The sequence below is a fragment of the Equus caballus genome, chromosome 1 (assembly GCF_041296265.1).
Source record: "Equus caballus isolate H_3958 breed thoroughbred chromosome 1, TB-T2T, whole genome shotgun sequence".
Taxonomy (NCBI): domain Eukaryota; kingdom Metazoa; phylum Chordata; class Mammalia; order Perissodactyla; family Equidae; genus Equus; species Equus caballus.
Window position 1 is genome coordinate 37,803,861 of NC_091684.1, and position 18,085 is coordinate 37,821,945.

At 37.2% G+C, this 18,085-nt stretch overlaps 1 long non-coding RNA gene across 3 annotated transcripts in view; it reads left to right on the forward strand.

Annotated features, from left to right (window-relative positions):
* The first annotated feature begins 355 nt into the window (after nt 1-355).
* The window catches only part of LOC138923378 (uncharacterized), a 49,184-nt gene continuing 31,454 nt past the window's right edge, over nt 356-18,085 (forward strand). Inside the window, exon 1 of one of the 3 annotated variants that reach the window (XR_011436896.1) lies at nt 356-445. This is a non-coding gene — a long non-coding RNA (uncharacterized lncRNA). Of the gene's footprint in view, nt 446-1,886; nt 2,010-18,085 lie in introns of those variants that run through there. The other 2 variants (XR_011436895.1, XR_011436897.1) reach the window with 2 other exon arrangements.

Sequence of the window (18,085 nt, forward strand, 5' to 3'; positions counted from 1 at the left end):
TGGGTTGCTTGGATAAAGGAGACAAGTAGTGTTCTAGGTAGAGGAACTAGCATGTGTGAAGGCCCAGAAATGACGCAGGGTATTGGCTCATCTAAGAACCCAAAAGAAGTTCAGTGAGACTGTTCGTCAAGTGTGAGTTATGGGTACAGTACTCAGTGGAGAACAAGGAAGCAAGTGCTGAAATTTACCAGTGTGGGGGAGCAGGTAGAGTGGTTGAGAAAGGAATTGTAGAAGCAGCAGGGCTTGAGCTGAATCTTCATGTATTCATTAATCCAATTGTTGGAAAAAACCCAAGACTATGTGCCAGGTGCTGGCAGAGTGCTGGGTATAAAAGCAATGATCCAAACAAATATTCCCCGGACCTGTTCTTGAGCAGCGTATGATCTAACTCTAGTGGGAAAACACACTAGAAATAATCACATAAATAGCTATTTAATAAACCAAGGTAAGTTCTATGAAGGCCAAGTGGAAGATGGTGTAATAGAGAGACCTAATTTAGATTGGTGGGAGAAAGCCTCTTTGAAGGAATGACATTTAAGCTGAGACCAGAATGATAAATAAGAGTTGGATGCGCAAAGAGTCATGGAAAGTGGTTCGGTAGAGAGAAAAACACACGTGAACTCCCTGAAGTGGGAAGAATTTGATATATTTGAGGACTTGAAGGAAGAGCAGTGTGGCTGGAGGAGATTGAGAATTCAGAAAAGATAGGAGATGAAGTCAAAAAGGTACAGGGAGCCAGGTTGTGTAGAGTCCTGGTGAGGATTCTGGATTTTTATCCGATTTTTTTTTTTTAAAGATTGGCACCTGAACTATCAACTGTTGCCAATCTTTTTTTTTTTTTTTTCCTGCTTTTTCTCCCCAAATCCCCCCAGCACATAGTTGTATATTTTAGTTGTGGGTCCTTCTAGTTGTGGCATGTGGGATGCCGCCTCAGAGTGGCCTGATGAGTGGTGCCATGTCCAAGTCCAGGATCTGAAGCGGCGAAACCCTGGGCCGCTGAAGCGGAGTGTGCAAACTTAACCACTCGGCCAAGGGCTGGCCCCTTATCCTAATTTTAATAGGAAGCCACTGAAGAGTTTTGATCAGATTTACCTTTCAAGAATATTTTTCTGACGTTGTGTGATGAATAGGTTGGGGAAGGGGAAGAGTGGAAGTGAGAACATCAGTTTAGAGTCTATGAAAGTAGTCTAGAAGGGGAAGGAAGGTGGCTTGGATGGGGCCAAATCCTCAGGAGAAGAGGGTGGGATTAAGATAGGTTTTGGAGGTAGAAGCATCAAGAATTGGTGGTGGATTAGATCTGGAAAGTAAGGAAGAGGGAAATATCAGTGATGACTGCCAGATTTCTGGTTTGAGCAAGTGGTTTAATGGAGGTGTCATTCACTGAGATGCGGAGCCTACAGGCTTGGGTGGGGAGACTACAGAAAGAATAAGGGTTCTATTTTGGACATGCTAGATGTGAGAAGCTTACGAGATATCCAAGTGGTATATGAGTCTTAAGGTCAGGAGAGAAACCTGATTTGGAGATAAAAACTGGAGTTGGTAGCATGGAATTGATGTTGGAATAAATGAGAGTGGATAAGATCATTCATACAGAGTGAGAAGAAAAGACACCAGGGTAGATGCCTGGAATAACTCCACTCTTTAGAGATTGGAAAGAGAAGGGAGAGCTGGAAAAGATCAAGATGGAGCAACCAGCAAGGTAAGGAAGAAACTAAGGAGAGCAAGGTTTCATGGAATCAGAAGAGAAGGGTGTTTCAATATGGAGGGGGTGGTCAATTGAGAGGTTTAAGAAGATGAGGATTGAGAAGTGTCTATGCGACTTGGCAACCTGAGTTAGAAAAATTTCATTAGAATGGGTCAGTGAAGGGGGCGGATGAGGGGAGGTTGAAAAGTGCATGAGAAATAAGGATGAGATAAGAACCAGGTGCTTGGGTGCAGGCACAGAGGTGGTGAGGTTCCGGCTGGGGTTTTGCCAGGTGAGATATTTGCCTGTGAAGTCTGTAGATATGGTGAGACTTGGTGGGGATGTGAGGATTTGGGATAATGTTTGGTTGGGAACGGAGCAAAATTCTAAGCTAAAGGAACAGGTGTAGGGTTGAGGAGGGGTTGTGAGAGCTGGGGCTTGAAAGTTTTGAAAGGAGGTATAAAAATTGTCCCTTTGTCTTTTGTGGACTTTCCATTCATGTCCTTTTCTCATTGGCCATTGTCCTTTATATGTTGATGATCTGAACTTTTTCTTGTCTTGTAATTATTTTCTTTGTTTTTTGTATGCACTTTTATTCAGTTTTGTTTGTGGCCAGTAGAAATTAAATTTTTTTAAGGTTAAGTTGATCCATCTTTTCAGACCTTCCTTTCCCATTCTACCTGTGGAGGTTATAAATTCCTTTCTGTCGGAGATTGGGTAAATTTTAATCTATATTTTCTTCTTAAGGTTTTAATTTTTTCACATGCAATTTTTAAATAGTCTGTGTATAGTGAAGGTCGAAATAGACTTTTTGTACAAAAAACTAAGCAATGGCATTATTTTTGAATAATTCTTCCATATCTTCTTCATCATTTATTGAATTTATATATGTATATATGTATGTATATGTATGTATGTATGTGTTTCTAAGTTATTTGTCCTGACATATTTTGGTATTTATACATCCTGATATTTTTCTGAGTGTTTCTACCTATGTCTAAGTCTACATTTGTGTCTGCGTGTGCGCATGCATGCACACACACACACACACACATTTAAACAGTAAATTTACATGGTAGGGTCGTGTGTTAGTCGAGGTCTTGCCAGAAACCATGCTCAGGGGGGTTATTAGAGGGAGTTTAATGGAGGGAGCATTTACAGAGGTATGGGGACAGGGTTAGGGGAAGCAGCAAGTATGGAAGCATCTAGGGACTAGATATCAAAGGAAACCTTTTCTACCCTAGGCCCCTGGGTTTGAAGGGGTACAGGGAGGAAGCTGTTATTGGAACCTAGTGGAAACTGAAGTTGTGAGAACAGGGCTATTTAACAGGCACTGTGGCTTTAGGTAGAGGAACACAGCATGGCAAACCACAGCTGGATGTGGAAAAGAAAAATTCCAATCTCCCTCTCCTGCTTCCTGTCTCTTGCTGGTGCCTCTCTTTGGCCAAATGCAACAAAAAGTCACTTTTGCAAATACTTAGTATTATTATGCTTGTAGGATTTTTCACATTTGACAGGTGGAAATATCTTTATCTCATTTTAATATGCATTCTCAAATTAATAGTAACACATGTTTATTCTCTTTCTATTCACCATTTGTATTTCTTAAAAATGCACTGTTACGGATTTTGCACGTTTATCTAACAAGGCACATTATTTTGTTAGATAGCTTTTTATATTTGAGTGATCCACATTTTCTCTGTCATGTATGTTGTATTTTTCTCTCCACAATTTGCCCTTTTTCGTTTGTGGTATTTTCTGTTAGAAAGAAGTTTAAAGTTTTTATTGTCAGTTTTTATATTTCATATTTTGACTTCTTTTGGTTTGTGCTTAGAATAACAATTGATATGAGATGTTACTGTCATCATGTCCTGGTATTTTTCTGGATTTTAAGTTCTGTTCCACTGATCTATGATTTCTCAAATTCCAGACTAATGTTTACGTTATTGTGGCTTCTTAGTACATTTTCTTATCTCGTTGGACAGGTTTCCCTGCAGTGATATTCTTTCTCAGTATTTTTCTGTTTTTTTCTCTTGCATGTTTCTTCTTGCGGATGATATTTTGAATCATGTCAAATTGAAGAGAAATCCTGTTGGCATTTTTATTGTCATTGTGTTTTTTATATTAATTTCCAGAGAACTGACATCTCACCACTGAGTTTTCTTCATATTAGATCTGCATATTTATTTTAAATATATTCTTAACTGTTTTGTATTTTTACAAAATATTAGCATGTATGGAAACCATTATTTTTATATATTTTGTAATAAACCACTGACTTACTGGAATTCCTTCCACTAGTCTTTTATTTGATTTATTTTTGTAAATTCTGGTAGAAAACCAGTTCATTTGCAAATCGCGATGTTTCTATCACCTCCTTTTCAATATTCATACCTCTTATTCAATTTACTTATTTAATTCTTCTAGCTAGAAGTGTCAGATTAGTTAAAAAAATAAGGTATAACTAGTGGGCATTCTTGGCTTTAATGGGAAACCATCTAGAATTTTATCATTAATACCATTTTGGGTATCAGCTTGCGAGATATTTTCTTTTATTGCTTTATGAAATAGTTATGAAATTCTCTTAGAATTAAAAATAGGAGAATTAAAAAATGGTAATTGAATTTTTAAATTTCAATTAATTTAGCATGTTAAAAACTTTTCAGAATTATGTAATCTTTGCATTCATTGCATAAAGCTTACATGATTAAAATATTCTAAAATATACTGCTGGATTAAAATTTTCAATATATTCTTTAAGATTTTAAAAATGGCTTTATTGAGGTATAATTGATATACACTAAGCTGCACCTATTTAAAGTGTAAAATCTGATAGGTTTTGACATATGTATGTAACTGAAAGCATCACCACAATCAGGCCCAAATGTTTCCTCATTCCCATTTGTCATCCTTCCCTTCCTCCCCCTCCCTGCCCCTGTGTGTGTATTCCTCCCCACACCCCATCCTCAGGCAACTGCTCTTCTGCTTTCTGTCACCGTAGATTAGTTTCTATTTTCTAGAATTTTATATAAATGAAATCATAGAGTAAGAACTCTTTGTTGATTTCTTTTTAGTTTGGCTTCTTTCACACGGCTTGCTTACTCTGAGATTCATCCATGTGGCACGTATAGATAGATAGTCCATTCCCTTTTATTGCTGAATATTAGCCCATTGTATGGATATACCATCTTTTATTTATCCATTCACCTCTTCGTGGCCATTTGGGTTGTTTCCAGTTTTTTGTCATTACAAATAAAGTTGCTTTGAACATTCATTTACAAGTCTTTATATGGATGTATGCTTTGGGTAGGTAACGATGAGTGGAATGGCTGGCTCCAATGGTGGTTGTATGTTTTACCTTTTTTCAATATTTTGTTTTGAAATATTTTAAACACATAGTGAAGTTGAAAACATTTTTACAGTGACCACCTGCATACCCACCATAAAATTTTATCATTAATATTTTATGTGCTTGCTTTATCAGATATCTATCAATGAACCATCCCTATGTCCACCCATCAATCTATTTTTCTGAGGCATTGCAAGGTAGATTGCAGACATCAGTGCAGTTTACCCTAAATATTTCAGGAAGTGTCATTAACTAGCGTTCAGTATTTATTTAGAGCTTTTTCTTGTGAAATAAAGTTTACACACAATGTAATGTACGCAAAAGCGTACATTTGCTGAGTTTTGACAAAGGCATGCATGTCTGCAACTCAAACCAATATACAGATGCAGAGCATTTCCAGCATCCCAGAAAACTGCTCATGATTGTGCTTAGTCAACCCCCACCTCTGATTCACCCCAAACTGGAAGGTTCCTACCTTGCTGGTGAGAATCTAAAATTGTACGACCACCCTGGAAAAAGTTCTAGCAATACTTTATGAAAGGAAGCATATACTTATTGTATGATGCAGATATTTAATTCCTAGGCATTTACCCAAGACAAATGAAAACGTGGTTCACAGAAAGACTTGCACAAAAACATTCGTAGCTTTATTCATAATAGCCCCAAACTGGAAACAGCCCAGGTGTCCATCCATAAGAAATTGGATAAACAAACTATGGTTAACACATACATTTGACTACTCCTCAGAGATAAAATATATATTGATTGGTATATTGTGTATTGATATATACACAACACAGATAAATTTCAAAGGCATTGTGATGAGTGAAGGAAGCTTTACACAAAATGTTACAGACTGTGTGATTCCATTTAGATGAAGTTCTAGAACAGGCAAAACAATCTATGGTGGAAAAACTGAGAAAAATGTTTAATTCTTTTAAAGAAACAACTTAACCATTTTCCAAAATGGTAGAAGCTTTTAACATTTCCCAGTTCTTTCACATCTTTACCAACACTTGGTATGATCAGTCCTTTAAATTTCAGCTCTTCTGATAGGCATATAGAGGTATCTCATTGTGGTTTTAATTTGCATCTCCACAATGACCAGTGATAGTGAGCATTGCTTTATGTGCTTACTTGACATTCATATATATTTTGGTGAGTTGTCTGTTTAAATATTTTTGTCTATTTACAAAGTTGGGTTCTTTGTTTTCTTACTGTTGAGTTTTGAGAATTCTTTACATATTCTGGGTATGTCTTTTATAAGGTAAATGCTTTGTGAGTATTTTGTCTCTGTCTGTGGCTTCTTTTTCACTTCTTAATAGTGTCTTTTGCAGAATAAAAGTTTTTAATTTTGATGAAATCTAATTTATTAATTTTCTTCCTTTATGAATTGTGCTTTTATTGTCATATTTGAGAAAGCTTTGCCAAAGGTCAAAAAGATATTCTCTTATGTTTTCTTCTAAAAGTTTTATACTTGTTAGGTTTTTCATTTAGGGCTATGATCAATTTTGAGTAATCTTTGCTTATGGTGCAAGGTTTGGATCAATTGTTGTTGCTGGCATTTTGCATAGAGGTATTCAACTTTTCCAGCACCGTTTGTTGAAAATACTATTCTTTGAAGAATTTTTTTACCCCTTGCAACTTTGTCAAAAATAAGTTGTCCATGTATGTGTGTGGGTTTTTTTTCTTTTTCTGGACTCTCTATTCTGTTCCAGCAATCAATTCATCTATCTTCAAGCTAATACCACAGCATCTTGATTATTGTAGCTCTTTAATAAGTCTTGAAACCAGTCAGTGTTAGTCCCCCAAGTTTGTTCTTTTTCAGAGTTGTCTTGTCTCTTTTAGGTCCTTTGCATTTCCAAATGAATTTTAGAATCAGCTTATTACTTTCTAAAAGACAACCTGCTGAGATTTTGATTGCGATTGTGTTAAATCCGTAGACCAATGTAGGAAAAATTGCCATCTGAGCAATGTTGGGTTTTCCAACTTGGGAACTTGGTATATCTATTAATGTATTTAGTTCTTCTTTAATTTTCTCTCATCGTTTTACAGTTTTCGGTGTACAGGTCCTCTGCACCTTTTGTCAGATTTATCCCTAAAATATGTAATATTTTTTGTTGTTATTATGAATGATATTGTTTTAAAAATTTTAACTTTAATTATTCATTGCTAGCATACATAGAAATATGATTGATCTTTATGTATTGGTCTTGTATACTGCAATGTTGCTAGACTTACTTATTAATTCTAGTAGCTTTTTTGGTAGATTCCATCAGATTTTCACGAGAAAAACATGTCGTTTGTGAATAAAGACAGTTTTACCACTTCCTTTCTAAGCTGGATGTTTTTTATTTCTTTTTCTTGGCTGTTGCACTGGCTAGAATCTTCACTACAATGGTGACTAGAACTGGTGAGAGTGGACATCTTGTCTTGTTCCTGATCTTAGGCAACAAACATTCTGACTTTCACCACTGAGTCTAGTGTTAGTTGTGGGCATTTCATGGGTATTTCTTATTGTACTGAGGACATTCCCTTCTATCGCTAGTTTGCTGAGAATTTTAGCAGGAATGGATGTCAAATGCTTTTTCTGTGTCTATTGATATGATCGCACGGCTTTATATTTTTAGTTTAACATGTGAATTACATTAATTGAATTATGAATTAAGATATTTTAAAAATACACTGCTGAATGACAATTTTCAATATTTCGCTTAGGATTTTACATCTCTATATGTTAGATAATGGTATTTTTTTGCATATTTTTTCAGGTTTAAATATCGAGGTTATATCATCTGGTAAATGAATTAGGAAACATTCCTTTTTCTACGTTCTTTAGCATATAGAATATGTATTCCTTTTCAAGATTTGCAATAACCAATCTGTGAAACCACATGGGACTATATCTCTATTTTTTGACACATTTAAACGTTTCCCTCTGTTTATTATCCTACTAGCTTTATCATGTTTTCACCAAAGATTTTGTTTTACATAGATATTTTTTCCAGGAAATTACCTATTTCACAGAGATTAAAAACATTTATCTGGGTTGGTGTTCCCTTTCTCGTTCCTTATGTTGTACATTTGTGTTTTTTCTTCTCACGTTGATTAAACTTGCCAGAGGTATGTTTGTATTGGTCTTTAAAAATGAATGACTTCTTAAAATAATTAATACTTATGCTGTATTGTCTTGCTTCATCTTTTCCTTAAATTTATTTTATGGTGCTTTTTACAGCTCCTTGAATAAAGTATATTTAACTTATTTTTATTTTTTGTTTGTTTAATTATAAGTACTCAAGGAGTTACATTTTCCTCTGAGTACTTTCTCCACAAGTTTAGCCATGTAGTATCCTAATTATTTCCTAAAGAGTTTGTAACTGCAAGTTTATATTGTTTTGTGGCCCAAACTATATAAGATAGTGTTTAATAATTCCAAATGGTTTACTTTTTTGTTTGTTTTCCCTTTTATTAATTGCACTGTGGTTAGGAAATGTAGCCTACACAATGTTTTAGTTTTCAGAACGTGTGGAGTTTTTCTTGTTGATTAGGAAGTGATAAAATTTGAAGTTTATGGGATACAAAGGGAGATATAATTAACTCAAGGTTTCGATTATACTTTCATAAGTTAACCATTTGCTTTTGTTAATTAGATCTGTTGAGAAGAGAGAGCTATGTTAAAACCACCTACTATGTTTGCAGTTTGGGACTTTAATCTGTATTTCCAGCAGCCTTGGCTTTATCCATTTTGACACTATGTTATTTGGTGCATGATTGATTACGATTATATTCTTGGTTGCATTTTTCCTCTTATCCATTTAAATTACCACTTTTTCTTTTTTAAAAATTCTTTTTCCATTGAATTCTATTTCATCTGATATTAATGTAGTGGGGGAGGAGTCCCAGCTGGTCTTCAAATTTTGTTTTAGACATTTTTAGCTGAGTTTGACTGAACAGTGAGATCAGGCCTCTTTTCTGCCACAGTGCCTTCTGGTATGTGGATGATACCATTACTTCATTTCCAACAATAATAAAAAATGTTTCTGGGGCCAGCCCCGTGGCTGAGTGGTTAAGTTCATGTGCTCCGCTTCCGTGGCCCAGGGTTTCGCCAGTTTGGATCCTGGGCGCGGACAGGACACTGCTCATTATGCCATGCTGAGGCAGGGTCCCACATGCCACAACTAAAAGGACCCACAACTAAAATATACAGCTACGTAATTGGGGGATTTGGGGAGAAAAAAAACAGAAAAAAAAAGAAGATTGGCAATAGTTGTTAGCTCAGGTGCCAATCTTAAAAGAAAAATGTTTTTGTTAGTATTTGCATGGTTATTCCAATGGGAATTGGTAAATGAAGTGGTGCTCTGACTCCTGTCTTGGACTAGAAGTCCCTGCCTCCAGGCTTGACTTGTTTTTGTGTAGCCCATCCTCCATACGGATCCTCAGGCATCTTTCTAAAATGCCAATCTGATCGTGTCTCTCCTCCAGGACTTTAATCATTTGATGTCCTCCTTTGTGTACAGTACACTACTCCTGGCCACTAAGCCTTCTTGGCACTCCAGCCACCCTGAGGACATAGCCCTTTCTTGGTACCTCACTTTTGCACAGGCTCTTCTCACTTTCTGGAGTGCCTTTGATCTTTTCTCCACTTTAAACAACAAATTTCTATCTCCCATTCATCCTTGATCCAGCTTAAATGTACCTCTGAAATGAAACCTCCCACTTCCCTCAGGCACAGGCAGTGTCTTCCTTTTCTGTGTTCTCATATCATGCCATTTATGCCTCTGCAGTAGTGGTTAAGAGAGAGAGCTCAGGAACTAAACTCTTCTTAAACTGGCTATGTGACTTTTGGGGAGTCAACCTTGCCAAAACCCCAACTCATAAAACTGTTGTGAAGGTTAGATGAGATAATGCATGTAAAGGGTTATACAGTGTCTGGCACATAGTAGATACTTAGTAAATGTTATCTTCACTGTTATTCTGAATTGTAAGCTATCTGCTTATATTTCAAAGTCCTTCACTGTCTTGGGAGTCCCTCCATAGTACAGGCTCTGTCTTATTCACCTTCGCATCCTCCAGTGCCTGGCACACCACCTTAATAATCACTGGTTACGTGAATGATTACTCTCCTACATATTACAATTCTGTGTTTGGAGAGTCAATCTTTCATCAAGTAAAACTCCCACTCTCCCCTGAATTACATCCCAGCGAATGTTCAAGTTTTGAGTAAGCAAGAGTTGGCATTGGTTTAAAAAAAATTGTAGCATACTTAAAAGATCTGTAGTTTTTCCAGAATTCAGCAGTTCGAATTTAGATTTGCTGTCCTCAAAACAGCTGGAAATGTTTATTTTCCTTTTTAAGCATGCAATTTATGGTAAAATGCAGAATTAAATTCTTGGAAAAAGGCAACATGGCTTATTTAATTATTGGCATGAATAGAATCCGCACTTCATAATAATACAGCAACAGTGTAGAAGACAGCTTTTTGATGAAAGGCAGTATTTTGAAAGAAACTATAAATAAATAAGCAGTTTTCCTATACAAAGATGATATCACTGGGTATTTGATTTGACTGGTTTTTAAAACAGTGGTGATGGGTCTAACATAAGCTGCTCATACTCTTTTCTGTATATTCAAAAATAATGAAGATAATCATAATAGTAACAATAGCTGCTGTGTACCATATGCCTACTTACTATGTGTCAGAGCTGGTATTTTGCATTATCAAAACAGCCCAGCAAGGCATATATTATTATTTCTGTTTAACAGACGAGAAAAGTGAGGCTTAGCAGGTGTATTCATTTCTCTTGGCTACTGTAACAAATGGTCACAAAGATGCTGGCTTGAAGCAACAGTGATATAGTCTCTCACAGTTCTGGAGGCAGAAGTCTTCAATCAGGATGTCAGCAGGGCTGGTTCTTTTTGGAGGCTCCACGGGAGCATCCATTCCTTGCCTCTTTCAGCTTTTGGTGGCTGTCACATTCTTTGACTTGTGCCACATCTCTCCAACCTCCGCCTCCATCTTCACATTACTCTCTCCTCTGTGTGTGTGTGGTGTCTATTCTCCCTCTGTTTCTCTCTTATAAGGGAACTTGTGATGGCATGATGACATCCTTAATTCATCACACCTGCAAAAACTTTACCATATGAGGCAACATTCACTGGTTCCAGGTATTGGGATATGAACACACCTTAGGAGCCATTATCAGCCCATCACGTCACAGTTAAGTAACTAAACCAAGTAACTTAACTTCTTCTTTTTTTTTTTAAATATCAGAGATTTATTTCCTCGCAGCTCTTGGGAAGTTGGAAGCCTGAGATCAGGGTGCCAGAAGGGCTGGGTTCTGGTTAGAGCCTGATTCCTGGCTTGTAGATGGCCGCCATCTTGCTGTGCCCTCTGTCATTCAATGTTTCTTCTTTTATCTTCGTTACAACTAGTAAGGGGCAGTTGTGAGAACTGAATCCTGATCTTGACTTCAGAGTTTGTACTCTGCACTATTTCACAAAGTAGGCATTTGCAAGATAGCTGTTATGTCAGGAAATGGTGGTGAGAGGGCAGAGATGGAAGAGTTCGGAAGTGGGGATTCACCCCAGCAGGAAGGAAGGCAGTGTAGTAATCTAACTTCTTTCAACCTTAACTTCTTCTTTTAAAATGATGACTCTCCAGAACAAGGCAGGTGCCCACGGGTGCTTTGTGCAGGTGACTGCAGCACAAGAAGAGGGCCAGGTCCTCTGGGATCTTACACCAAGTGTCTCTACGAAAGAGCCGAGTGGCAAGAAGGCTGGGTGGGGCCCTCAGTTTTGGCAGGCAGGCAGGCAGGCAGCATTCAGGATCCAGGATGACTGGGAGTCACAGGAGAAGCATTTTGATTGTGGGGGCTGAAAGGATCCTACAACACAGACTCTTTTCTCCCGGCTCCTATTTTTTATTTTCTGTGGAGAACAGTTGACCCTGAGGCCAGAAGGACTTCACAGGCCTGAAGGAAAATTCTGTCAGGGACAAAGACACTATGATTGTCTCCTAGTGTCTAGCTTAGATTATGAATTAAACCAGCAACTATGAAACAGATTATTTTTTCCTGCTTCAGTTCAAGAAGGTTACACAGATCCTAGTATCTTATGGCCTGATTTTCATCTTGCTCTGTCCAGCAGAGCTGATACTAGAAACATCTACAAATTTAGATTCCTTTTAATGTTTTAAAGTAACCAGTGTCACAACTGCCAGAAAAAGTAGTTTAAAAGAAATCCATATTGTGAAGAAAAAGAAAATATGTCCAGTTATGGTAAGTACCATGTAGACAGAAATATTAAAAGGGAAATAACATAGCTTGAAAAAAAAGTTGTCAACTGCTGTCAACTTTAGATAATGTCAGCTTTAAATAATGGAGTGTTATAAAAAGGCTGGAAAAAGGCACATATACTGTATATAAAATAACAGTGCCACAAAAACATCCACCTCTCCTTTCCTAACAGGAATGGGAAGGGCACAATTAAGTGGAAAATCACTGTGTAGCAGTGAAAAGCAGGGAGGAAATCTTTCTTTTTCCTGTTGCCAAGGACTAGTCAGCCTGGATCCATCATTTCTGATCAGAATGATTTGAACACCCAAACCTAAGGATATTTCAGAGAATTCGATATTAAACTTTTACCATTTGAAAGCTATATGAAAGAGCACATATAAATACAAAAACTTGGGGGCACTCTATAAACTTTTAATGTTTAAACATTTGCATAATAGTTAAAACCTGTGGATAATTCATAGACATTTTTTTCTAATATTTCATTATGAAAGCTTTAAAATATATAGAAAAGTTGAAAAAATTGTAGAGTGAACATCCATATACCCACTATTTCAATCAGGAGTTGGCAAACTAGTTCGTGGGTCAAATCCATCCTGTTGCTTGCCTGTTTTTGTAAATAAAGTTTTATTGGGACACAACCATGTCCATTAGTTCATGTATTGTTTCTGGCTGCTTTCGCACTACAACAGCAAAATTGAGTAGTTGTAACAGACTGCAAAGCCTAAAGGACTTACTATATGACCCTTTACAGAAAAAGTTTGCCAGCCTCTGAATTAAATGATGCAATTGTTAACATTTTTCTGTATCACATATCTACTTGTCTATCATAAACTTATTTATTAATGGGAAAAAATATAGTCATTTGGTGGTCAGGTTTATTTCTCAAGTAGTTAAGGATTATTACTAAAAATTCCCAAAGAAAAGAGTAATGCAAAACGGAAAAAAAATTATTTAACTTTGCTGTTTGGCATTATAATTAGGCTTATTCTCAGCCATCATGTGCATAAAATTAGTTACAATGTGAGAAGCAAAAATCAGATTAACTGAATTTTTGAATTTTACTGTATTTCTGCTTGAATCATACTGATTTATTTAGGTTTTGATGTCTCCAAATCTAGTACTAGGTATCTTTTATCAAGGTAGTTATAATCTGAGAGACAAACTTTCTCTATATAGTTGAGCGAAAACTAATTTTTCTCTAATAGTAGAAGTGTATATATTGTTGGTTAGTTGTTAGTGAAATTGTGTGTAGTTGGGGTTGTTACCACTTGTGAATTAAAGTCTACAAGAACTATTTATTGATTCTTTTCTATGCCTTAGACAGAGTTACAGTTTCAGGTACTTTGGGGGATGTGAAGATGAGTCCAAGATTCTGTCCTCAAAGCCTATAGTTGAGTATAGGGATCAGATATGGACACAACTATTGTAAGACAGGGTGGAAAGTGCTCGATGTTGTAAGAATACAATAAGTGTTGTGGGACGACAGAGTAGGGCAAGATCTGGCATTTTTTTCTCTTGGTAAGGTGGAATCCTGAAGGAAATGACATTTACTTTAGGTCTTTATGGACTGATGACATTTAGAAATATGGAGAAGGAAATGAAGGGCAGTCTTTGAAAAGCAAGGTTGGGAGATTGTATGCAAGCACCAAACTAAAGTTGGATTTCTCGTGGAATTTCTTGTGAAATTTAAACATGATTGTGAAACCCATATAGGATTTTCATTATCATTGGCTCCTAGTGTCTTGCAATCATGGGACAACTCTTAGTAAAACAAACAATAATCTTATGAAATTGTGGTTTACTAGGGGGTAGTTGCTAATCATTCTCTTCCTGCTAGCACTTTAGCCAGTTACCTTCTTGGCAGTGATACAATTTAAACAGTCATTTCCCATGTAGAACACTGGCTTAAATGAGTTACTGTAACTCCCCAGTAAAGATATTTCTATCTTAAGGAAATAATAAAAAATGTGGACAAATATTTAAATATGATGATAATCATCATAGTATTATTTATATAAAACATTGAAAAATATGTCTATGTTCAATATAGAGTAATTGTGAAATAAATAATGATACTGCATGGGGCTGGCCTGGTGATGCAGCAAAGTTCGCCTGTTCCACGTCGGCGGCCCGGGGTTTGCAGGTTTGGAACCCGGGTGCCGACATGGCACCACTTGGCAAGCCATGCTGTAGCAGGCGTCCCACATATAAAGTAGAGGAAGATGGGCATGAATGTTAGGTCAGGGCCAGTCTTCCTCAGCAAAAAGAGGAGGATGGGCAGGAGATGTTAGCTCAGGGAATCTTCTTCAAAAGAAAAAAAAATGATACTGCAGTGAAATAATATGCAAGTCCTAAAAATTAGTTTTTTTGGATGAATTCTTAGTGATACAGGAAATGGTAATTGTCTAATGTTTCAACATAAAAACCATATACAAAAAAGGCAGTTTATAAAATTATGTATACAACATGTGCCCAATTTTGGATCCACTACTTAGTTTGAACAAAGGAATTTCAGCTAGTGAAATGAACCAAAGTGATTTGGGAAGTGGAAACGCCATTTTCTGATAAAAATTTTGCTAAGATAATGTATGCTTTCCATTCAATAGGAAAATTTATAAAAATATTTTTCCCTGGGCTCTGGTAATGTGGCTCATTGAAATACCTCATGTTATCTTTTTTCCCTCACTCTGAGTACATATAAGTGCAGGACAAAATATTGCAACAAAAAATTTAAATGCAATAGCCAAGCTCAAAATAAAAAAAGAGAATTCCCTGGGAGCCAGAAACAATGAGGGAATGTGAAGTCGGTTGTGTAACTTAGTGACCTGATGCCACAATGGTCCAGGAAGGTATTGGTCTGGAAATAGATCGAAGGGACTAATGACTGGGAATTTAATGTTTCTGTTCACTTGAGGACAGAAGATGCTGCCCTGGGCTCCTAGATGGGAAGCTAGATCTGAGACCTCTCTGTAGAGGTAGAACCCTTGCAGGGCTGCAGTTTTAGTGAAATGGACTAGACACCGTGTGTCTGCTCACCGAGGGAAGGAATCCACAACATTTTTCTGCCCTTGGGAATTCAGAGACCCAGGTTTGTGACTTGTGTAGGTGGGATTCAAATTGATATTTACTCACCTAGTCCCAGAATCTTCAATCCAAGAGAGAAGATAAAAAAAGTAAGAACTCAGTGGAATTTGTAGAAGCAAATACCAAATCTCTCTGTAGCAACACTTCTGTAACAGGATACACAGGATTTCCATGGGCATCCCCTGCTCCCCTAAAAAAAAAAAATCCCTGCTGAAAATGTGCTCACAGTAAAAACCACAAACTCCTAAGGAGGAAATGACTCTCCCGGAGGGCAAGTCAACGGGCCAGACAAGTCGAAGGATTGGTAACCCACATATTTGAGATCAACAAGTTGAAAGATACGTAAAAAGAATGTTTAAAATGATAAAATAGATAACAGAAGTAATAAAAATCACAATGAAAGGAGAGGACAGTATGAACAAAGGAACTTTCGGATTTCAAAATGGTTCAGTGGAGCAGTTTAAATATTTAGAAAACCTTATGATCTAGGTAACAGCATAGATGATTTCATGGTACCCAAAGATTATCCTCTGGGCTGGCTTTCCAGGAGTTGGAACGGACTTATTTCTGCACCATCCATACTCTTTTTGTTTCATTTCTTGTCTTTGTGTGACCAACGACATGAGTAGGTGGGAGGACTGGTCAATACCGAGAGTGAAACGTGCTGCTTTAAAAATAGAATGGCTGCTCCTTTGTCCTTGGTCTCTTCAGCACTATTTTAAAACCAGTTGAACAAAATAGTCACAAAAGTGGTGTGATGCCTTCAAGTTAATTATTTAGTACAGCAATAACTTCAATCAAAATAGTTTATCGACTGATCAGCAAGTCTGCAGACATAGAAAATTTGAATTATGAAGTTCGGTGATGTGAACTGAGAGCTGGGGGCCAAATCTAGCCTGCAGGGGTGTTTTATTTGGCCATAGAGTATTTATAAAACAATTTTTGAATTAGTTGTCTATAGTTAAAAACTGGGACATTTCACATAAATACATGGATTTTTGGCTTCACTTGAGAAGCTGCATTATCTGGCCATGTTGAGAATGGTACTTCCGGCTGGCAACAATGAGCTGGAACTAAGTAGCAATGGCCCCTTCTCCAGTTCTATTCAGACCCTTCTATTCCTTATTGAGTCTCCAGCACTGTGGACCAGTATTAGCGCTGTTTGTTATCACCCTTTAAGTGTGTGGGTTGTATAGTTCAGATCACCTGCCTTTCTATCAACAGGGATACTGGGAGTCAGGGCAAGTCACATGATTAGAAGCCGGGGTCAAGCTGCAGCTGGACTCAGGGCAGCAGCACTGGTGTTGCAATCTGACAGTCTGACACTCACTGAGTCCTCAAAGATTTAAATGCATTATTCTTTCATTCATTCATTCATGACACATTCCTTGAGCAACTATGCTGTGCTAGGCACGGGGACCAAAAGATACAGGACCCACTTCAAGAAACTCAAAATTTAGTAGGGAAGATCGCACCATGGGTGACGGAGAGTGGGGAAGTTAGTGGTTATCTCTCTACTCTGGATAGGGCTGCCAGATCCAGCAAATAAAAATATAGGATGCCTGTCATATTTGAGTTTCAGATAATTATGCAATTTTGGGGACATAATTGTACTAAAAATTATTTATTGTTTGTCTGATTCAGATTTAACTGGGCATTCTTATTTTGTCTGGCAACTCTAATTCTAAGGCATCTGGGTCTCTGTCTAGTTAATGACTTGGCTGATGACCTGAACTGTTTACATTTATTTCCTCCTGGAAAGAGAGAGCAAGAGGTAGTAGCCTTTTCCTCTTAGAAATTTCTGGTCAAGTCAGGCTCCTGAGTAATGTTTGGCCTGCCTGATGAAATCCAAACATAGATGTTGGTCATCTTGAAATCTAACCACTACCCAGAAAATGGGAATCAATAGATGGAGATGTGTTAATCATTCTAAAGGATAAAATTTTAGGGGACACAGCATGAGAAGTAGCAGCAGAACATATGGCATTTATAATACTTGCTTTTCCAACAAAGCACAAGTCTCCCAAAACTGGACAAAATTGTTTGTTTTGAGTCAGAGGTAAGAGTGTATCTTCTACTCCGGAAGAGATGAAATTATAGCTTAAAGGTGTTTATTCAAAAGGTTCTAAGGACTGGCAATTTGCACGGGACATATTGGTGAGGTGATGGATATGACATCAAATTTTGAATCTAATATTTATTTGTTTTTGACATACATTTCCTAACTTTATAAAATATCATAGCTACCTAATAAAGGTAACAATTATACAAATATCCATTTCTTATTGAATGCTTCCTATGCTATTGACTCTGTGGCAAGCATTTTGCCTGCCTTATTCCATCTTATTCTTATAACCCTGTGAAGTAGGTTTCATTATTTCTACATAGAGATGAAGAAAGTGAGACCTGTAGGGGCCAGACCTCAGAGCAGTGAGGTCTTTCCAAAGTCACACCATAGTAAGCGGTGGGCTTGGTCTTGAACCCTGAGTGAAGTGTCTTACTCTGCATTCTGAGTCTTATCTACTTGACTGTGTCAATGACTCAGTGCCAATAGTGGGAGGACTCACCAGCAAGGTCATGGGTGAAGTCCTTTCAGGGACTGAAGAGAGGGGGTGTTTTTGATGCTGTCAAAAATCTGTGGATTCCTTTGTGAAGAATTGTCTTTTCAGAAGA